A 24616-nucleotide genomic window follows, 5' to 3' on the forward strand; every position below is an offset into this window, starting at 1 on the left:
TTCCATACTAGTTCTTTATGATTTGGGATGCATTTCTTCCTGGAGTTGAACCTTTTCTTGAAGATAATAATTTCCTTATAGCAACTCACATAACATAATAGAGTTGCCTGTGACAACATACGATCGCTATTGTGGAAATATAGGAAGCTGCTTTCTACCTTCTCAGACCATTGGGCCCTCTAGTTTAGCAGTATTTCTAGTTTAGCATTATTGGCCCTATCTGGCTTTCCAGGGGTTAAAGCCAAAGTTTTCCCTACCTGTCACATGGAGGGTTATAAAGAGGTTCTTCATTATACTTCTAGTGCTATTTGTTGGTCTTACATATCCAGGTACTCAGGAGGTGTAGAAATAAGTTTACAACTGCTATTGTTTACTTTTGGAATTAAGCTTCCAATCCTTCACACACAGACATACCCCCAACACAAAATCTAGTTGGTCATGAGTTGAGAAGAAACAAGGGAGGATGCCCATCAGGTATACCATCTCATTCTCTGTGGCAGCTCCCAAGGAGTTAAAGTTTTCATCCACTTTTATAATGTCTGACAAGGTTTGGTCAATCCCACTTTGCTACTTTTCCACCTGAGTGCCATTATCTTTTCCAGTTCATTTGAGAACAATTTCTTGTTTTGTGAACTGTCTGTTGTTAAGTTTTCTTGGAGATCTTCATCTAGTATTTTCCCATGCATAAGCTGACATCTGTCAGAACAAACTCTTCTGCTTCTATGGCTTGCTTTGAGTGGATCTCATGTATTCTATCTTTGATTGATTGATAGATTGATTATGTGCCATCAAGTCAGTGTCAACTCTCAGCAACCACATAGAGAGATTTTCTCCATGATGATCTGGCCCTAACCTGGTCTTCCACTGGTACACTCATTGCCACTCTGAGTGTATCTACCTTGCCACTGGTTGTCCACGTCTTCTTTTTTCTTCCACCTTTCCCAGCATTAGAACCTTCTCCAGAGAACTAGGTCTTCTCAGTATATGATCAAAAACTTCCACACAAATTCATGGAAGAAGGTACACAATGTGTGTAGAATCCAAACAACCACAGATTAATATATCCAATAACACAGGTAACAATGTGGTGCTATAGTAAAAGGTGCCAAAGACTGAAGCTAGCAAAGCAAAGACATAATTTCAGTCAAAATTGTCTTTTTGAGATGAAGGACAGGCATTAATCCCAAATGTTAAAACATGTTTCTCATTCCTAGAACACTCTATGTCTCTGAATCATACTTCCAACAGAGATCCATCAGGCTCCGTCATGAAAAGCCTTTATGAAAGTCTTAAATAATTATCCATTTTCTATGCCCTTCAGTTGAGTTTTGATGGAGCTCCTGGTATTAGTAAATTTAGTTGACTTTGATTTATTTTCAGTGACTTTAATTTTGATATTGACTATTATACTGTTTTATTCTGTCAGTAGTCTTGGAATGATTTCTCATTCTCCTTGCCTTTATCTCTCTCCCCCATGCCCCCCCTTTTTAAAAATATGAATTTAAACAATGAGAATACCAAAGGAAAATGGTGTGCTGTCTTTGCAAAAAGCTTAGGCTGGGAACAACCTTTGGTTAAGGCACTACTTGTTCAAAGAGCACAAATGTGTAGCACTTCTCTTAGATTTCAGTGAACAGAAGAACCCAGATCTGAAAGCTTCATATGGGAACATGGAGCATCATGATCCAAATCCTCAGAAAATACTTTCCGAAGTGTTTGGCTTGAAAACAGCAAATTACAGAAAATGACTTAGTGCATACTTTGGAGAAATTAGCATTAGTGTGAACCACAAAACCTTTTGAAATGAGCCTATAATTATGTCAGTTATATTATGCTTCTGGTTAAAAAAAAAATCCAGGGCTGCTGTTCAACTTTTTCTTTCACATCTAACCTTTGATTTAAAGGCAGTAATATCCCACTGCCCAAGAAAACCACTTCAGGAGGTGGAGGGTCCCAACCAATGCATGAATTCACCTCCTCTCCTCCTTATGTCTGATTCATTAAAGAAATGAAAAAAAATAAGCACACAGGCTGGGAAACACTGATTTAGTTCATGTGTAATAAGGGCCCTTCAGCAAAGGATCGTTACCTTGTCGTGGTGCTGGAGCTTGAGCACCTCAGTGATGCCATGAGCTAAAGCGTGAAGGGCCACCCAAGACGGGAAGGTCATGACAGAGAGGTCAGACTAAATGCGATCCCTGGGGAAGGTAATGGCAACCCACCCCAGTATTCTTGCTGTGAAAACTAAATGGATCAGTACAACCAGAGATATGTTGGTATACCATTGGAAGATGAGACCCCCAGGTCGGAAGATGGTCAAAATGCTACTGGGGAGGAACAGAGGATGAGTTCAACTAGCCCCAGACGTGATGACGCAGCTAGCTCAAAGCCGAAAGGATGGCTAGAGACCGATGGTGCTGGTGGTGAACGGCGAATCTGATGTTCTAAGGATCAACACACCACTGGAACCTGGAATGTAAGATCTATGAGCCAGGGCAAATTGGATGTGGTTATTGGTGAGATGTCAAGATTAAAGATAGACATTCTGGGTGTCAGTGAACTGAAATGGACTGGAATGGGCCACTTCACATCAAATGACCACCAGATCTACTACTGTGGACAAGAGGACCACAGAAGAAATGGAGTAGCCTTCATAATTAATAGTAAAGTGGCTAAAGCTGTGCTTGGATACAATCCAAAAAATGATAGAATGATCTCAATTCGAATTCAGGGCAAGCCATCTAACATCACAGTGATCCAAATATACGCCCCAACCACAGATGCTGAAGGAGCTGAAGTAGAGCAGTTCTATGAGAATCTGCAGCACCTCCTGGACAACACGCCTAAAAGAGACGTTATTTTCATCACGGGAGACTGGAATGCTAAGGTGGGCAGTCAAATGACACCTGGAATTACAGGTAAGCATGGCCTGGGTGAACAAAACGAAGCAGGACATAGGCTGATAGAATTTTGCCAAGACAACTCAATGTGCATAACAAACACTCTCTTCCAGCAACCTAAGAGACAGCTTTATACATGGACTTCATCAGATGGACAACACTGAAATCAGATTGACTACATCCTTTGCAGCCAAAGGTGGTGGACATCTATACAGTTGGTAAAAACAAGACCTGGAGCTGACTGTAGTTCCGATCACGAACTTCTTATTGCACAATTTAGGATCAGACTAAAGAGATTAGGGAAGACCCACAGATCAGCTAGATATGAGCTCAAAAATATTCCTAAGGAATATGCAGTGGAGGTGAAGAATCGATTTAAGGGACTGGGCTTAGTAGATAGGGTCCCAGAAGAACTATGGACAGAAGTCCGCAACATTGTCCAAGAGGCGGCAACAAAATACATCCCAAAGAAAGAGAAAACCAAGAAGGCAAAATGGCTGTCTGCTGAGACACTAGAAGTAGCCCAAGAAAGAAGGAAAGCAAAAGGCAACAGTGATAGGGGGAGATATGCCCAATTAAATGCCAAATTCCAGAGGTTAGCCAGAAGAGATAAGGAATTATTTTTAAACAAGCAATGCACAGAAGTGGAAGAAGACAATAGAATAGGAAGGACAAGAGACCTCTTCCAGAAAATTAGAAACATCGGAGGTAAGTTCCAGGCAAAAATGGGTATGATCAAAAACAAAGACGGCAAGGACCTAACAGAAGAAGAAGAGATCAAGAAAAGGTGGCAAGAATATACGGAAGACCTGTATAGGAAGGATAACAATATCAGGGACAGCTTTGACGGTGTGGTCAGTGAGCTAGAGCCAGATATCCTGAAGAGTGAGGTTGAATGGGCCTTAAGAAGCATTGCTAATAACAAGGCAGCAGGAGACGACAGCATCCCAGCTGAACTGTTCAAAATCTTGCAAGATGATGCTGTCAAGGTAAGGCATGCTATATGCCAGCAAATTTGGAAAACACAAGAATGGCCATCAGATTGGAAAAAATCAACTTATATCCCCATACCAAAAAAGGGAAACACTAAAGAATGTTCAAACTATCGAACAGTGGCACTCATTTCACACGCCAGTAAGGTAATGCTCAAGATCCTGCAAGGTAGACTTCAGCAATTCATGGAGCGAGAATTGCCAGATGTACAAGCTGGGTTTAGAAAAGGCAGAGGAACTAGGGACAAACTTGCCAATATCCACTGGATAATGGAAAAAAACAGGGAGTTTCAGAAAAACATCTATTTCTGTTTTATTGACTATTCTAAAGCCTTTGACTGTGTGGACCAGAACAAATTGTGGCAAGTTCTTAGTGGTATGGGGATACCAAGTCATCTTATCTGCCTCCTGAAGGATCTGTATAACGACCAAGTAGCAACAGTAAGAACAGACCACAGAACAACAGACTGGTTTAAGATTGGGAAAGGAGTACGGCAGGGCTGTATACTCTCACCCTACCTATTCATCTTGTACGCAGAACACGTCATGCGACATGCTGGGCTTGAGGAATCCAAGGCTGGAGTTAAAATCACTGGAAGAAACATTAACAATCTCAGATATGCAGATGATACCACTTTGATGGCTGAAAGCGAAGAGGAACTGAGGAGCCTTATGATGAAGGTGAAAGAAGAAAGTGCAAAAGCTGGCTTGCAGCTAAACCTCAAAAAAACCAAGATTATGGCAACCAGCTTGATTGATAACTGGCAAATAGAGGGAGAAAATGTAGAGGCAGTGAAAGACTTTGTATTTCTAGGTGCGAAGATTACTGCAGATTCTGACTGCAGTCAGCAAATCAGAAGACGCTTAATCCTTGGGAGAAGAGCAATGACAAATCTCGATAAAATAATTAATAGCAGAGACATCACACTGACAACAAAGGTCCACATAGTTAAAGCAATGGTGTTCCCCGTAGTAACATATGGCTGCGAGAGCTGGACCATAAGGAAGGCTGAGAGAAGGAAGATCGATGCTTTTGAACTGTGGTGTTGGAGGAAAATTCTGAGAGTGCCTTGGACTGCAAGAAGATCAAACCAGTCCATCCTCCAGGAAATAAAGCCAGACTGCTCACTTGAGGGAATGATATTAAAGGCAAAAGTGAAATACTTTGGCCACATAGTGAGAAGACAGGACACCCTGGAGAAGATGCTGATGCTAGGGAGAGTGGAGGGCAAAAGGAAGAGGGGCCGACCAAGGGCAAGGTGGATGGATGATATTCTAGAGGTGACGGACTCGTCCCTGGGGGAGCTGGGGGTGTTGACGACAGACAGGAAGCTCTGGCGTGGGCTGGTCCATGAGGTCACGAAGAGTCGGAAGCGACTAAACGAATAAACAACAAAAAAAATAAGGGCCACAAGAAGGAGGCCAAAATATTTCAAAAGGCTTCCCCACAGAAAAGTCTCTGTCCTTGGGGCTTGCTAGCCAAACAGCAATAAAGATTGAACAAAAGATTCTGAAGCAGTGAAACATTTGATTCAGTCTGACTACAAAAGTAAATTGGAGGATGAAAGTGAACACAGCAGTAAAGAAATGCTGATTCTTGAGCTCAGTGCTCCAATTCATTTGGAAACCTATTATAGATAACATCATGATCCAATGGATTTCTCACCCCTCCATCTGCTTGGGAAAAGGGGGCTCAGAACTCTGTGCACCAGGCATTCGCGGTATATGGCATCAACATGTGATGCGAGGATGGCTGGCTCTGAAGTGCTTATTAAATATGAAATGCATGAAATTAGCTAGGTGATAAAAAGGTGAAGGAATAGAATCAGGTGAATAAGCAAGGGATTTGCAAATGTGTTAAAACTGTAATTTTCCAATATTCCAATAAGTCATTAGAGATAACTGAATATATATCATTTAAAAACCTGAACATCATTATTAAACCCTACTCAGAATATAAATATCAGAAGCAATAGATAACACAATATTAGTCATAAAATGAAATTATGAACCCCAATTTTTTTTTACAAAAAAGACTATAAATATATATATATAAAAATAAAAGAATAAAAATCATAAAAACAATATTAAGAAACTACCAATTTGCAAATTATACTCTTCCTTTTCATAGTATTCTAACTGTTAATTGAAGCCCATATATTTGTAAGTATTAGGAATTATTTCTGATTTCTAGTTAGGTTCTTTCTATTTTTTCCCCTTAGAAACTGTACTTTAAATGTCTAAGTTTGCCTTGTGTTATGTAATATATGATATATAAGGGGGCCATTCTCGCTTGAATTTGTTTAAGCTTCTGTTATGAATATATACAGTTAGTTTCGCCATTGCTGCATATTCTCCAATTTTTAATTTCCCAATCTGATGTTGTCTGCAAAAATAGGCTGCTTTTTTTTTTACAACATTTAATGCTGTGAGTTTGCAATATTTCAACTGCTTCTATAAGCCCTCTCCAAGCCAAACTTCCAGTCTTCCCACAATGCAAACACATTCACAATCAGTATTTCCAGTGAAAGGGACTCAAGGATGTGGAACTGAATTCCTAGGCCCCTTTAGATCCTGTTCTAGGAGTGGGCCTAGGAATCTATTTTCCTCACCTTTTGCGTGGGACCACAATTGAACTGCCAGAATCAGTAGTCTGATTTTCCACTTTAGAAAACTGGATATTAAATGGACGAATGTGACTTTAAAATCAAGTGAATCACTTTCTTTTTAGGGTCAGTTTAAGTGGTTTGTTTTTATACCTGTTTAGCTGGGGATGGATAAGGTTACCCTTAGGTGGTTTTCCAACTTCCTGCAGTTCTAATCACAGAGAGACCTGATATTCAGGGTGCACTGAGGTGTCCATCCCATGCTCTCAGAGTACTCCAAAATCTAGAAAACAAAGCATAGTAACACCTGACTGATTGGCCAAAGATAGCAGAAAACAGGAATTTTAAGCGGCTGGCAGAGGGAAAAAACTATTCATAACATTCTCTCCAGAGTCTGTGGTAATTAAATGTTCTCCCCAGATGACACCATAATAGAGAAGTGATACTCTATTTTTTTACATTAATCTAAATGGAGTATAAACCAAAAATATATTTTAAAATTCTGGGTAGTCTCTGCTTGTAATTTATTGAACTCCAGCTGCTGCTAGCACTTCGTAAGTAATTGCTCCTTTTTTTTTCTTGGTGTCATCCTTCTGGATTGCTACCAATTTCAGCTGAGTTCTGTAATTTATTAAAGGATTTGGTGTCTAACTTTTGCTGCCTTCATTTTGAACAAACAATCCCATATAAACCTTTTTCTTCTCCTCCTTCCAGAACCATATTTCAGCTATTCTCAGAGTGGTCATAATATATGAGGCACTGAATCCCTGGCTTTGCAGTTCATACTGATTCTTGGAAATGAGCGAAGGAGAATGTGACCACTGAATATAGTCCCTGACAATCTTAACTTTTATTTATGTTTTTTAAAGCAAGTTCATAACTTTTCAGCATGCAAAGACAGGGCTGGATATAACTGTCCAGGACAAACAAAATCCCAGTAATCCACTGAGCCGGGCCTCAATATTCTTTCCCCTTCCCTGTCTTTTGTGGAAGAAATTGTGCAAATTAAACTCTCCTTTGTAAAAAATGAGAGCCAGATCGGTTTAGTGGTTTAAGTCACCATACTACTGTAAAAACTGGGAGACTGCAAGCTCTAGTCCCACCTTAGGCACAAAGCCAGCTGAGTGATCTTGGGCCACTCACTTCTCTCAGTCATAGGGAGAAGGCAACGGCAAACCACTTGTGTTACAACCCCCCCCACACACACAATTGTGGCATTGCACAACCTAGAATATATAGAATAATTCATGTGGGTTACTATAACCTGGGAAGTTGATGCATTTGTATAGATATATAGATCTGGAGTTGCTCAGACTGCAAAAAATGACTCATAATGTAAGTGATGGCTGGAACAACCAAACTCCAAGTTCAAATCGTGTCTCTGGAACCTTGCTCCAAGTTCAAATCGTGTCTCTGGAACCTTGCTCCAATCTAACCTCCTAGGGATAGCCTAGCAGTTTCAAAGTCTTGAGGATAAAATAAGGAAGTAGGGAACATCTGCCCCCCCCAATCTTTGGAGCAAGAGTAGGGTATTAATATTAATACTCTTAATAACATAAAAAGTTCCCTACATTTAGAAAGTTCACATTTCATAGAGAAGCTTAGGATCCCTGGCATCTAAATTTCTTTTCTAATGTAACTGTTTCGTTCAAGGCAGAACATTCAGATAACTCAACTTCCGACCTACAGACTGGAATGATAAAATCCAGGAATAGTTTGTGTGCCTTTTACTGTTTATGCATCACTGTCAATAGAATATCCACGTTCAAGAAGCATTACTTGCAGATATAGTGTGCCCCGAGTCAAACGCTACAGTCATGTCTTGGATAAAATGCCATGCTATGTTACTTTCTATGCCCTCTTGTTTAACACTGCTTGAAGAGAACTGGTTTGAGAAAATGATTCTTTAATAGTTTGGCAGCTGTCGAAAGAGTCAAACAGGCAATTTTGCACTCTGAAAATGATTACATCAAGCTGTGGAACAAAAAAAATATTCAGTAACCTCATCTCATACGATGAGAGATCAAAATGAAAAATAATGAAGACGTACAAATATGAAGTGAGACATTTATCAGTTTCTCAGGTACAACTGCATTGTCAATGGTTCCACTCCAGGAAAGGAAAAATCACTGAAGCACAGAACGGATTAGACTGTAGGCATCTGGCAGGTCAAAAATAGACATCTTCGGGGAAATATCTTGGGGCTGTGGGTGAAGGCACTTGCAGCCATCAAGGGCCAGAGAGTTCCTGGCAGTGGTGGACTGGGGATGGGGCAGACATTTCTGCCCTTTCTCCCGTTTTTTTGGACCGGGGATTTGTATTTATTTTGAAAAAGGATGCATTAATCCTATCAGCTGTTTAATGCACTTTAAAAAAAATGGAATGTCCTCTCTTCCTCCAAATTTCATGCAGCATTTTACTGCTTCATATAAAGTTCAAATAGCAAAAAGAAGTTTTGCAAAAGCTCCCCCTCAGCCAGCAGAAACATAACCTTTCATTTAATGGAAATCCAAACCATCTTGCAAAGAAGCATTATCAGTGAAATTGCTTGAGGGAGCTAAAACTGCTATCAAAGAAAAGAAAATAATTGACCAGTTTCAGCTGGAAAGTCTCATCGTCTTCTCAACAGTCCTGATGGTTTGGCAGATGATTGTACCACGTGTGTTACTAAGAGGTCCTAAGTTGTGCTCCTTCTCTGCAAAGCCACATACTTACTTAGTGATAAACTTCATTGGGTTCAGAAGAATATTTTTCTGAGTGGACATGCATAGGATTGCAATGCACATTAGGTGCTTGGTTGAACCGATGAAGGATGATAGTTCTCTAGCAGAGGGGAAACAGAACACTAGATGGAACAGACAAAATGTGAGATTTATCTATAAATACTGTAGTAATGGAAGTACTGGAACAGGGTAGCAGCAATTAGGTTAAAGTTTGAAAATTAACTTTAGATTAACAGAAAATTAAATCTCACTCTTACAAAGAATGGTGGCCCTATCATCTCCAAATTCTGTAACAAAATTGAGAATAACATGGAAAGTTACTGCAACATCATGGGAGGAATTTAATCTTCTTTGGCCTGAAGCTATATTGAATTCTGTTATCTTCAGTTTCTGCTTGAACTGATAAGTTGCAATGATTCAATTTAACTCAGGTGCACCGTACTGCCTTTTTTCCCATTTAAGAGGAAAAGAATTATTTTCAGATCTTCTTTCAGTTGATTTAGCTTCTGGCCCATCCTGTGCCAAATCTCTGAGAAAAGTGATTAAGGAAGGAAATAAGCATTTTTTAAAAAAAAATGTGTATCTGATATTATTTGAATGCTTGAAGTAGATTCCACGTTGGCTTAATCCTGATCACCAGGAATATGCTATAAAGATAAGTATCCCTGGTAGTCTTCAGCAAAGGGTCGTTACCTTGTCGTGGTGCTGGAGCTTGAGCACCTCAATGATGCCATGAGCTAAACCGTGAAGGGCCACCCAAGATGGGAAGGTCATGACAGAGAGGTCAGACTAAATGCGATCCCTGGGGAAGGTAATGGCAACCCACCCCAGTATTCTTGCTGTGAAAACTAAATGGATCAGTACAACCAGAGATATGTCGGTATACCATCGGAAGATGAGACCCCCAGGTCGGAAGATGGTCAAAATGCTACTGGGGAGGAACAGAGGATGAGTTCAACTAGCCCCAGACATGATGATGCAGCTAGCTCAAAGCCGAAAGGAGGGCTAGCGGCCGACGGTGCTGGTAGTGAACGGCAAATCCGATGTTCTAAGGATCAACACACCACTGGAACCTGGAATGTAAGATCTATGAGCCAGGGCAAATTGGATGTGGTCATTGGTGAGATGTCAAGATTAAAGGTAGACATTTTGGGTGTCAGTGAACTGAAATGGACTGGAATGGGCCACTTCACATCAAATGACCACCAGATCTACTACTGTGGACAAGAGGACCACAGAAGAAATGGAGTAGCCTTCCTAATTAATAGTAAAGTGGCTAAAGCAGTGCTTGGATACAATCCGAAAAATGACAGAATGATCTCAATTTGAATTCAGGGCAAGCCATCTAACATCACAGTGATCCAAATATACGCCCCAACCACAGATGCTGAAGAAGCTGAAGTAGAGCAGTTCTATGAGGATCTGCAGCACCTCCTGGACAACACGCCTAAAAGAGATGTTATTTTCATCACGGGAGGCTGGAATGCTAAGGTGGGCAGTCAAATGACACCTGGAATTACAGGTAAGCATGGCCTGGGAGAACAAAACAAAGCAGGACATAGGCTGATAGAATTTTGCCAAGACAACTCACGCTGCATAACAAACACTCTCTTCCAACAACCTAAGAGACAGCTTTATACATGGACTTCACCAGATGGACAACACAGAAATCAGATTGACTACATCCTTTGCAGCCAAAGGTGGCGGACATCTATACAGTCGGTAAAAACAAGACCTGGAGCTGACTGTAGTTCCGATCACGAACTTCTTATTGCACAATTTAGGATCAGACTAAAGAGATTAGGGAAGACCCACAGATCAGCTAGATATGAGCTCACTAATATTCCTAAGGAATATGCAGTGGAGGTGAAGAATAGATTTAAGGGACTGGACTTAGTAGATAGGGTCCCGGAAGAACTCTGGACAGTAGTTCGCAACATTGTCCAAGAGGCGGCAACAAAATACATCCCAAAGAAAGAGAAAACCAAGAAGGCAAAATGGCTGTCTGCTGAGATACTAGAAGTAGCCCAAGAAAGAAGGAAAGCAAAAGGCAACAGTGATAGGGGGAGATATGCCCAATTAAATGCAAAATTCCAGAGGCTAGCCAGAAGAGATAAGGAATTATTTTTAAACAAGCAATGCACAGAAGTGGAAGAAGACAATAGAATAGGCAGGACAAGAGACCTCTTCCAGAAAATTAGAAACATTGGAGGTAAATTCCAGGCAAAACTGGGTATGATCAAAAACAAAGATGGCAAGGACCTAACAGAAGAAGAAGAGATCAAGAAAAGGTGGCAAGAATATATGGAAGACCTGTATAGAAAGGATAACAATATCGGGGATAGCTTTGACGGTGTGGTTAGTGAGCTAGAGCCAGACATCCTGAAGAGTGAGGTTGAATGGGCCTTAAGAAGCATTGCTAATAACAAGGCAGCAGGAGATGATGGTATCCCAGCTGAACTGTTCAAAATCTTGCGAGATGATGCTGTTAAGGTAATGCATGCTATGTGCCAGCAAATTTGGAAAACACAAGAATGGCCATCAGATTGGAAAAAATCAACTTATATCCCCATACCAAAAAAGGGAAACACTAAAGAATGTTCAAACTATCGAACGGTGGCACTCATTTCACATGCCAGTAAGGTAATGCTCAAGATCCTGCAAGGTAGACTTCAGCAATTTATGGAGCGAGAATTGCCAGATGTACAAGCTGGGTTTACAAAAGGCAGAGGAACTAGGGACCAAATTGCCAATATCCACTGGATAATGGAAAAAGCCAGGGAGTTTCAGAAAAACATCTATTTCTGTTTTATTGACTATTCTAAAGCCTTTGACTGTGTGGACCATAACAAATTGTGGCAAATTCTTAGTGGTATGGGGATACCAAGTCATCTTGTATGCCTCCTGAAGAATCTGTATAACGACCAAGTAGCAACAGTAAGAACAGACCACGGAACAACGGACTAGTTTAAGATTGGGAAAGGAGTACAGCAGGGTTGTGTACTCTCACCCTACCTATTCAACTTATATGCAGAACACACCATGCGACATGCTGGGCTTGAGGAATCCAAGGCTGGAGTTAAAATCGCTGGAAGAAACATTAACAATCTCAGATATGCAGATGATACCACTTTGATGGCTGAAAGCGAAGAGGAACTGAGGAGCCTTATGATGAAGGTGAAAGAAGAAAGTGCAAAAGCTGGCTTGCAGCTAAACCTCAAATAAACCAAGATTATGGCAACCAGCTTGATTGATAACTGTCAAATAGAGGGAGAAAATGTAGAAGCAGTGAAAGACTTTGTATTTCTAGGTGCGAAGATTACTGCAGATTCTGACTGCAGTCAGGAAATCAGAAGACGCTTAATCCTTGGGAGAAGAGCAATGACCAATCTCGATAAAATAATTAATAGCAGAGACATCACACTGACAACAAAGGTCCACATAGTTAAAGCAATGGTGTTCCCCGTAGTAACATATGGCTGCGAGAGCTGGACCATAAGGAAGGCTGAGCGAAGGAAGATCGATGCTTTTGAACTGTGGTGTTGGAGGAAAATTCTGAGAGTGCCTTGGACTGCAAGAAGATCAAACCAGTCCATCCTCCGGGAAATAAAGCCAGACTGCTCACTTGAGGGAATGATATTAAAGGCAAAACTGAAATACTTTGGCCACATAGTGAGAAGACAGGACACCCTGGAGAAGATGATGATGCTAGGGAGACTGGAAGGCAAAAGGAAGAGGGGCCGACCAAGGGCAAGATGGATGGATGATATTCTAGAGGTGACGGACTTGTCCCTGGGGGAGCTGGGGGTGTTGACGACCGACAGGAAGCTCTGTCGTGTGCTGGTCCATGAAGTCATGAAGAGTCGGAAGCAACTGAACAAATAAACACATCCCTGGTAGTGGCATATATAAGAGTAGACAAGCTCCCAATCTAAAGGAAAACAGATTGCATGTCAATTTCACATGCACTCATGTCTGTGTATGTATGGACATGACTGAAATGTTCAGTAGTTCATGTCCTGATTGTTTGTCATGCAATTCCCTTCACGTTAATGAGGAAAAGGTATTAATAATTAGTCCATCATGTTTGATCTTATTCCATAAATAGTATTCTTAGGCTCTTTAGATCTCTTCATAATGAAGTAATATACCCCAGGTAGTACTGTGATGGACTCTGAAAGCTCTAAAATATCCATCAAACTGACGCAGACTCTAGCTAATTATTAGCACTAACCTATGGATGAATATAGAAACTTTCCTGGAATTTTCTTGGACTCTTGGGATTTGATCATAGATTGTGTTAATGCTGCAGCTATGATAATTATGAATCCAGGTGAAATGTTGTGATACTGTTGCAGACTATACTGCACTCTCTTGATTTGTGGGCATGATTCAGAGTATCAAGTTTGGCCTTTAGAGGCCTTCATGGTTTAGGATCAAGGTCTAGAGAGTTTGAAGGACTGTCTCAATAGGTACTTCTCCATGTATTAAAGCCTTCCCTGGAGGGCTGCCTCTATCTGTGATAAAGCAGGTATCTACCAAAATCAGGGCCTTCACTTTGGATGCGCAGAATATTCTCCCAAAGGATCATCTGACACCAACCTTACTGATCTTTGGACACCAGGTAAAAAACTTTGTATTCTCCTAAGCTTTTCAGGTACTATAATATGTGTGTGATCCTGCTTTTATAATTTTTGGGTTTTATTTTTAAAATTAACTTCTGTTTTATCCTTTTTTATATATTCTACTCAGGAAATTTTATTTCAGTACATTATAAAATGCATGAAATAATTTGCTAAATAAATTGACCAGTTAAGAAGGCTTGAGTGATGTAGCACGAGTGATGTAGCACTTATATATTCCTCCATTACCCGGCTGAAAGGTATAGGGACAATATCCTGAAATTAAGACTGATAAACCTTTGGCAAAAGTGGATATTGGATTATAATACAAATGAAGGAAGGCTGAGAGAAAAAAGAGAGCTTGTAACGTGTTAGATGAATATTTTACAGGCAGGTTGCATGAATAACAAATACCAGTCTAATGCCAAAAAGGTGCTTTTCTGCAAACACAGCACCAATCTGCAATTCTTTAAAGTAACTGCATCTTTCCCAGGATGGATGTGATCCCAGGAAATGGCATGTCATCTTTGAAGAGTTGCAGATAAGTGCTACATTTAGCTGCATCCTTGGGGCAGGGTGTGTGAGTCAAAATTGGCAAGATAGCATTGCTGTTATAAAAAGAGGAGGGCTTGCATCACACTCTTCCATCTTCCATGCTGCTGATTTTGATACCCCCCCCATAGGTGATTGATTGATTATGTACCATCAAGTCATTTTCGATTCCTAGCAACCACATAGCTTTTCTCCATGACAACCTATCCTTAACCTGGTCCTTTAGGTCTTCTAATGCTGCACTAATCCCCGCTGTAACTGAGTCCACCCACCTTGCTGCTGGTCATCCTCTTCTTCTCTTTCCTTCTACCTTTCCCAGCATTAGAGCCTTTTCCAGAGAGCTGGGTCTTCACATAATGTGTCTGAAACATTTTCCTAATTATCTCTAAGTGCTGCATGGTCCTACAAGTCATTAACAAATTGGTTTGGGGGATGAAGAGTTGGCAGCAGACAGAGACGCTGCTAGGACTCTATCTTGAGGCTGAAATCAGGGACCCCACAACTGAGAGACCCTCTAGATAACCACTTTGACAAAGTTAAGTGATCAGTATCATTTAATGTGTTAAGTTAGGGGAGCAACACATGGTCATACACATAGTTAAGTGATACTAGATTTTATTAGTTTTAATCCTAAAATATTTACTAGGGTTAGGATTTAAGACATATGCATGTCTTAAAAAAGAAGTGCAGGGGGAGGAAATTAAAGACAGTTAAATCAAGGGTTTAGAACTACCCTTGCACTGTTGAATGACCCAATGAACTATCCACTGCACTGTTGGCAGTAGAACTTACATTCTGCATGTTGAATGACCCAAGTGCAGCTAAAAATAATGTAACCTCATTTAATGTATCTGGGAAAATAATTTGTCTGGGATTTTAAGAAACCATTGCCACTTGAAGTAGGTAGTTGCTGGTAGATGCACCAGTTCTCTGAGCTCAGAGTAAGACTGATTTTATGCTTCAAGTAGAGGTGGTGTTCCCAGATCCAGATGGCTGGGAATCGTTTTCTTGGACCTTATCAGTGCAGGATTCATGCTAAGAATGACCCAAGGCATGCTCCAAATGTGGGAAAAAATATAATTGATGCCAAACTTAATGAGGAGTGAAATAAATGATAGAGGACTATCTTACTATGCAGAGGTTTCCAGGTTCAATCAGCCATGCTCAGACCAAGAACCTGGAGAATCGAAGCCATCAGCACTAGTTAGATGGACTAGTAAGGCAGCTTACAGTTACTTGCCTCTGGGGATAGGAAGTTATCAACAGAAAGTTATCAAGGGAGAAGGCTGTTGCATTTTACTAGCTTTTAGACTAAATAGCTCTTGGTTTGATCTGAGTTTTTTTAAAATGTTCTTAACATTATATCATGTATTTATTCATTTTAATGATAAACCTAATTTCAGAGGCCTGCTGGTTATGTATGCAAAGTAGTATATTGGAATGCCTTTGATTATAATCCATTTATTTGGACTGGAAATACACACTGTTGTTCAAATGTACACGACCAAAATGCTTTATCTATAGAAGGTACCAGAAATTTGGCAATAAGTAGTGGTAGGAATCATATGACTGGGAACAAGAACAAGGTGTTCTTTGCTATTGAAAGAGAACCTGTGTAGCTCTTACAAAACCTAAATACCTTGGAGAAATTCTATATTCATTTTCCTGCAGGCTTCATAAGCTTTAAGCAAATGTACTGTTGTGTCTGCCTGAGCTGGTAAGAATTCAGCAATAAAACCAATTAGCTGTGATAGAAGCTACAAATGCATCTCAGACAGCTCTAAATAATGCAGAGGACCAAAATATCATCAGCTCTATCACACAGAACAGTTTGGTTATATATTTTCATGCAAAATATACTCCCCCCCCCAAATTACACATTTTCTTCACAGTCTGAAACAAAATCCAGCCCAATTCCACTAAGTTAGAGAGACAGACAGTATATATAGACACATGCATGCACATAGAGAGAAATATAGCAAAATATTCAAATAGCTTATATCCTTATTTTATCAACCATCTGACAATGGATTGCTTTTCTGTTCTGAATTGTGAAACAATCCTAATCCCTTGATTGGCTTTTCCTCTCATCCTTTCTATGTAAACAAGTGAGTCCGCATCCTGGTGCACTCAGAAAATCTCTGGGGATGTGGCAATGCTGCCAAGTGGTACTTTCAGCCACAGTAAGGGTTAAGGCAGGAAGTCCAGGCATATGGATTGATGAATGATGCCTGGATTGATTAGTGATGCCTGTATTTGAAATTCTATCTGATCTTGTAGTACAGTATAGCAGCAGATCCAGTCTCTTCCCTGGACTTGCTCTCCTTTTGTATATAACCATTGGATGGTGGGACAAACAAGTGAACTGCCAGAACAAGAGGAGAAAACGGGCTCTGGTGATCTGCTGGACAGAATGGGAAAGAAGCCAATTAGATAGGAGAAATGGGAAAACAAGCCGAGATATCACATGAAGATGGCCGTACCCATTTAAACACCAACCTGTACAATGAGTACAACACCAACCTTACAATGAGTGAATGACAAAAAAGTACAAAATAATTCCACAAAATAGGACTATTCCTTTTATTCACAGATTGCTATTATAAAATCCACTTTTGTTCACCTAATGCAAAAATCTACATCGAAAACTTTTATGGACATCTTTTCTAAGTATTTCATTTCAACTGCTGCAAGGATTTCTCAAAATACATGGCATTTTGTTTTTTCCTAAGCTTAAAAGAGAACGACTTAAAAGAGAACAACTTAATCTACTGTATTGTATGGTACTTCCTTTTATTTTCCATAAATCATATTTATTTCATTTTGTTTTAAACAACTAATTTAGAAATGCTGCTAACTTGAAATTATCTAATTTTTTAAATCGATTCTTAACAGATCAGGACAATAAATATATATATTCCCTTACATAAACTGAATGTGTGTGTGTGTGTGCACACACATATATACAACCCCCCTTATATTTCATTGAAGGGAAATATACTTTTTCAAGCTGTTAACAATGTCTGTGGTTCCAACATATTCAGTGATTGTATCACAACCATAATAATTGAGCAATACTGGAATCCTATGAAGCTCAGCTCAAATGCAAATTGAGTAGCTTTTCTGAGGCTACCTCTATAGATCTGGGCTACCCATTTGTCCTTTTCTTTGGTGACCTGTCCCTTTTTTTGCTTTTCATTTCATTTATTTATTATTCAAATTTCTATTACCTTTTAATAAATATTTGAAAGTGCAATCAAGAAAAACCTCATAAAAAGGAATAAAAGCAAAAGGAAAAAAGAGACTGACAAGCTATATAAGACTGAACAAGAATTTTTGAAGTAACATGAGATTAATACTGCATGTAAAGATGATCTTATATCAGTTTGATACTTCAGAACCATTATTAAAATTAAATCAATATTCCATAATTAACAAGACAGCCAGTGTAATAAGAGTCATCAGTCAGAATAAATGATTTACAATTACTAATCAAAGAAAAGCTATCCTCATTTTAACACAACAAGCAATATCTAATATTTTGAAACCTTATGTTTAAACTTTAAACTTTATTTTTAGTCTCCAACTTGTCTCTTTTTTTAGTTTTGTTTTCAGATCTTCACCAAGCTTTTTGTGCAGCTGCAATGGCTTCTTCTCCTGTCCTCACTTTCCCCCCATATTTTCCTCACATTGTATATGTTTCCTATTGTACTTTTAGTACAGTGTTTCTCAACCTTGGTGACTTTAAGATGGGTGGACTTCAACTCCCAGAATTCTGAGAGTTGTACTCCACCCATCTTAAAGTCACCAAGGTTGAGAAACACTGTTTTAGTATTTTCTTATTTAGCAACTTCCTCCTGCTTAAGCTTCTTATCCCATTGGCTTCTCCTGCCATGGACTTCTTATGATTTCTCTTGATTTATTAAAATCTGCTTTCCTGAAGTCTTCAATACAGTATGTTTGCAGCTACATCCAGTCTTTTGTTTCCCTTAACATCAAGAAATCTAGTATTACATGGTAATGTTCCCCCTGTATTCTTCCCACTCACATTTCTTGACTAAATCTTCCCTATTAGTCTGCATGAAGTCAAGGAGAGCTGCTCTTGTGCTTCCCTCCACCTTCTGAAGGAGAAAGTGGTATCAACATAACCCAGGAGTTTCCTGGAATGAGCAGACTTGGCAGAGTTGCCTTGTGTGAAATGGGCGGCCATATAAACATGAACAATCAATCAGTCAAAATACATTTTCCAATAAAAGTTGCAATAATTAAAGTCCCTCATCATTAAAGTTTCCCCTGCTTAATAACTTCTTTGAAATACCTGAATTTGCTTTTGGGAAGCATCATCCACATATTTTCTTCGGCTGGGCAGGCAGTAGCAGCACCAACAACATACAGCTTTTATGTTTACCTCCACAGTGTTACAAGTACCTTCACTCATATTTTTGAGCAAGTATGGATTCTTTTAATATGCAGTGCAGCTCCTCTTTTCAGGCATTTCTGTTCTCTCTGAAGGAACAGACTTATGTTCTTCAGTTGCTGTATTCTCATCAATGGAGTCATGCCATAAAGTCTCGGTTTTCCTTTATGTCATGCTTGCCTTCTTGTACTTCAAATTCAAACTCATCTTGTCATTTCTCATGCTTAGATCATTAACATATAGGCAACAAAGATTGTGTGTTTTATGAGCCAATGTTCTTCCTGATTTTCCAAATGTAGCATAATAGGCCACTTCGAAACAACGTGGCCATTTCTTTCTACTACATACAAATCTTGCTCTGAGGTCCTTACATCAAAGTTTTCATCTCCAAGTCCTGAAAGAATCAGTTTACCACCTGAGTCCTAATTATACTTCGGTTGTTCTGTCAGGTAAGTGATTCCTGCTCTTGTCAGGCAGAACATTTTACAATCCCACTGACTGTTCAGCACACATTTGCTTCAGGTCCCTGGAGGCATCACTAACTACTATGCCTCTTTTCTTGGCTTTTTTGCTTTTTCTTGGCTTTCTTTTCTTTTCTTTCTTTCTTGCAGGGAATCACCACATCCCCCTTGCTTTTAGAACCCCAGTCTTTTCACTCCTGTTCAGACCAATCACTTGTTCCTTCCTCAGAGGCTCATTTCGTGTGAGGTTTTGTTCCTAGGTTCCGATTTTCTATCACTTGTTTCTGGTCATTCTTCTGGTCCACTGGGCTTGCTTCTTTATTTGACTGTCTACCTCATGTAGAGTTGCTTTCTTTGTTGCTCTCTGTTGTGGTCTCTTTGAAGTGATAAATTGTGTTTTCTCTTACATGCTAAAATATGGCCACTTCAGTCCTTTGCTTGTTTCTTCAAACACTGATACACAATATATCTGCTGCAGATCTGTGCCAGGTTGTTATTGGGCAGGAAAACAAACATACCATAAACTTTGCAGGTCATGACTGCAGAGGCATGTCTGTTCATCCTAGGACACATCAGTAGAACATTTTTATTTCCTCTCTTTTCCCTCTCAGGCTAGCCAAATACACATGGTTCGCTTAGAGAGAAAATTTGTTAGGAATTCTCCCATGAAAAGTCACTGTCAAACTATTTGCTTTCCTTATTAATATATTCAGTAGATTTGCTCCTTGGAAACTGTCGCCTTATATCCCTACAGCCTCTGCTTAATCATCTACAATAGGCAATCAGTAGCTCTAAGGACACACTCTTGCAATCAGCAGCTATTCAGGAGTTATTCAGGAAATAACTTGTTCACCCCTTGCAGCTGAGCATATAATCCATCAGAACACATAGTTTCTTTGGTCAGTCTCTTCTCTTTCTTGTCATTTCCTCTCAGTGAGCTCCACTGGCACACTCCTTAATGTTCACACACTGAAGTTACAGTGGAGCTGTAACTTGGAACACACTTTATACTTCTGAAAAGTTTCAAATTTAAACGATAAATGTCTCTAACCCTGGTCAGCTTTGGCCAGCAGGTTTTCCCCAGAGCCCAGCAACTTGAAGAAAGAGGAAAACTTGCTTTCTGCTGCAATTGTAGAGGTTCTATTTCTCAGTGGAGTTTTTATGCCTTCAAAAGGCTGGTGGGAGTGGGATGGGGTGGGATTTTCATTTCTTCTTTGGTTAGGAATGTCACCTTTTCCCCTCTTGTCCCCAGAGTATCCTCTCCTTCTTTCAACACCCTCCCTATCCTCAGTGGACAAGGCAATCTCTTTCAGTGGTTGAACAATGGTTTCCTCCCTTGCAACCAGTTCCTCTCTCCATTGAATAAATGCTGCCTGCTGGCACTGAAAATTGAGGAATGATGGTGATGCAGAAGTACATGAAGGGGGTGGTCCGGGACCAGGAGGGAAGGGTGAAAGGTTGGATGCATTTTCAGTGTGGCTTGAAGTGGCAAGCAAAAGGATTGCTCTGTGAAAGTACAGGGAAAGGTCTAATAAACTTGGCATACAGTTGTTAAGATCTTCACATGGAGAAGAGTAACCTTGTGGAAAGCCAGATGTGGTCTCCAACAGCAATGAAGAAGAGGACTTCCTAGTGATGAAAGTCAGCAGAGAACTTGTAGGCAGCTCTGGCACAAATCAATTGTTCTTTGATAAATTGTTGCGCAGCTTGGAGTTCCTGAAAAAGTGGGATTCCTCCAGGAACTGGAGACACTTGGGATGTATTTAGCAGCAGGCAGATGGAGCCTGAAATGGTGACAACTTGCTCAGTGGTCAGATCTCCATTACCGAGGCTTTCTAATAAGAATCTTCTCTGACACAGCACCATCCTGCTGAGGTTCGTCTGGCCCCCACCTTGGCTGTGTTTTGAAAAGCGTTGAAAAAACTTGGCTCTTCTCCCAGGCCTTGGGTTGAGTGAGTGGTGGGTCCCTGTAGCTTTTTTGATTATAATGGTTGTTTTTTTCTGGTTGTTTGGAGACTTCTATTCGTATTTTATCTGTATTTTATTAGTGTTTTTACTCTGTACTCTGCTCAGAGTCATTATAGAGTTGAGTGGCCGTATACATTTAACTAACTAACTAACTAAATAAATAAATAAGTTCTGATGGCTTTTAAGTAGAATGTGCTCTGTATTGTTTCAAAATTAAATGTGTGACTTCTCTACCCAGAAACCTCTTTGGAAGACAATCCCCTTCCTATTTTTGTCAGCCCATGACTGTGCATTTGTATTGTTTCATAATTGGTAAGATTTTGAATTTTAGCTTTTATATTTTTGGATTGTATCTTCTGCCTGTCAATATTTTAAATATTCATATTTCCATGAAGCAGAGGGAGATGGTTGAATTGGGTTTCAGAAGTCTATATAATGTCATTCACATGGTTTCTTTTCTGCCTAGGCAGATGTTAAAAGCGTTTAATGTACAAGTGATTTGATAGCCTTCCAATCTTCCTCTTTAATACATAAAACACATATTATGCATTGATTTTAATCTTTAAAACAAGAGAAAGCATTGCTCACTTCTGGAGATTGATGTAAAAAAAACCCCTATGCTTACACAATCACCCAATTCAAAGGAATTGCTTTGGAAGCTGGTTATAATTAAAATTAGTCTTCTTTCATAGCTTGTTTTAACTCTCTTGTTTATCAAGCTATGGCTTTCTAGATTTTAATGATGATGACATCACAAACTTTGTCATTTCAGCCTGAAAAAATGAAATAACATTTTTAGTTGATGTGGTTATTTTACATGGCCATTTGGCCAAAACCAGTGGTGGAGCTCCCAGATCTGACTTGCAACAATCTGGATGATTACTGGATGGCAGCCAAAAGAGTTTTCTGTATCTTTTTGCTGCAATCCACATTTTGCAGCCCAGATCTGGGAGCCCTAATCAAAAGAGAATAGGTATTTTATAGTTGGAGAGATATTCACAATAACACATATTCTGGGTGGAGCCATAAGCTTTGCCAGAACATTTTGATCCATACAATGTAAACTTAAAACAGTGGTTCTGAATCTGAGTAAATGCCTATCTGACCCATCCTCTTGTTTTCCTAGTAAAATGCTATCAGTAGAGAAGCTGATAAGCAGTTGTTCCTTGGTAATTCAGAAGCATGAATTCTAATTCTGAAGATAATACCATAATGAACAGTAGCAATCAATAATCTTTTTCTCTATTACAAGAGTATTTTCAGTTTCAATTCTGAAGGTTGTACTAAAAGGAATTCTGCTAAGAGAGCAATGTTGGGCGTTTTTGTGTTGGCAAAGTTGCTGACTTGAGCAGCACTGAAATTAAAGCATTCTTGATGTTCTGGAAGCAAAAAAAAAAGCGAAATGGAAGGAAATGGGATGCCACTCTTCTGTCTATTGTATTTTCAGTCACATAATTCCTGCATTGTCTGAAACAGCAGTTCAGCCTTTGTATTTTTGTGAACCATGTCAAAAGTTATGGCAAATCACCACGGCAACCAAGGTCAGCCAGATAATACCAGGCACCATGACACAGTAAAGTCCCAGATGTCATCCATGGCATCCCAAAATGAACTGAAGTTTCAATTTAAAGGGGTGAAATCCATCACCAAACTCTGCCTGATGTTGGTGAGGTCTGGGGCAACACAAAAGGCTTGCAAGATTTGAAACTGTGTGATGATGATGATGATGATGATGATGATGATGATGATGATTTTGGCGCCTGCACCAAGAAACTCCTACAGTAACTTAGCAAATCACCAGTAGGAGTACTTAAGAGATAGAATCAGAAACTGGCTTATCAGCAAGGCTGCAATATTTATAAGAAATTTGCTTATACTCTTGAATATACTGTATATCCTTAAACAGCTAATACAGCACATTGCTAAAGATTGCCATTTAACTTTCCCACTATACCCTAGGGTGATATTCCAATCGGAGTATCATAGGAACTTGAAATGGTGATTTCAAGCCATCCAGTGTGAAGGGCACCCAATGACAAGGCTGATGCCATATTGGAAAGGGCAGATATCAATCCCCAAACTGTCCCAGAATGCCACTGACTAAAGCTGGGCTTTCTCGCTTGGTGTCTTATCAATTGTTCACATTAAAACTTTCCACTTGGTGCCTACTACAAGTAACCAAAAGTTCTTTCACACATTTTGAGAGAAGGGGGTCAGTGATACTGCTACGTAATAACAAGAATCAATTTGAGAACCAAGTGGAAATGCTTGCTTTTCTGCAAGGACAAAAAAAGCAGACTAAGTCACCAGCATGATTAATTAGAACTGCTTTAGTTTTTCACTTTTTTGTCCAGCTGACAGGCACTTTCATTATTTCTCCTAAAAAAACAAAAAGCAAGACCAACTCATCAAGGAGAAAAGGTATACCTTGGAGAGCTGAGTTTTGGCATTCAATCATAACAATTGTATTAAAATTTAAGCACAAGATTCTTGAAAGTAAATTTGATTGGTTTCCAAGTAACAGGCAAGGTGACGGAGTGATACAGGGCAGAGGAAAAGGAAGGGCCCGCTGTTGGAAGATGTGAATTCATGGCTTGGTTCTCTTATCTGTGTTTAGATATTTTTCTGGCAGCAGATGCAGAAGGAGTTCACAATGTACAGATGCTTATAAACTCCGATTTTCCTTTTTTTAGCTGAATTTGCTTCAGTAATTTATTTCAGGAGAGATTCAGCAGAAATTTAGTGAAAGATGAGAATTTTTTTCAGTTTATTTGTTTTTTAAGTAGAACTTACCCAAATTTGCAGAGTTCTCCATAATGTAAAAATGTTTTAAAGTGAACAAAGATGAGAAAAAGTGTTTGGCATAACAGTGCAATAGATTTGATTCAGATTCCAAGACAATAAGCACACTAACAGGGAAAAGGTGAAGAGGTTTATTGACAGAAACAGAGTACTATAACAATCATGTGCAGAGCGAAAATAACCTAAATTCCCTTTTGCTTCTCAAGGATGTTAGTGAACAGATCCCTGAAGCAGACATGTGTGTGGCACTTTCCCAGAATTCAGATCTACCCTGAGAACCATCTTTGGAGGAGTGCTGCAGGAGCAAGGTTTTTAGATACGTGTATCTCTACAAAGTCTACAGTTTCTTTTTGAATTGTATTTTACCATTTCGGTAAATTGTATGCCCAATCATAACAGTCTCAATTTATTAGACCCTTTCTCTCCCAAGAGGAAGAAGCAAAAAGCATTCCAATTGAACTTGAAAGCCACAATTACTGATGCCTTTAAAAGGCTTCCTATTGTCCAAAGAAAGAAGCTGCAAGCAGCACTGAAACAGCTTCTGTTAATTTTAGCTCTCCTAATATAATTGTT

General features: G+C 39.6%; 1 protein-coding gene across 1 annotated transcript in view; it reads right to left on the minus strand.

Annotated features, from left to right (window-relative positions):
* RDH14 (retinol dehydrogenase 14) overlaps positions 1–24616 on the minus strand; it is a 167749-nt gene continuing 143133 nt past the window's right edge. The window contains exon 3 of the transcript XR_010068712.1: positions 1–13. The gene's annotated coding sequence lies outside the window, so the exon portion shown is untranslated. The remainder of the gene's footprint in view (positions 14–24616) is intronic.

The sequence above is a fragment of the Candoia aspera genome, chromosome 1, assembly GCF_035149785.1.
Source record: "Candoia aspera isolate rCanAsp1 chromosome 1, rCanAsp1.hap2, whole genome shotgun sequence".
Classification (NCBI taxonomy): domain Eukaryota; kingdom Metazoa; phylum Chordata; class Lepidosauria; order Squamata; family Boidae; genus Candoia; species Candoia aspera.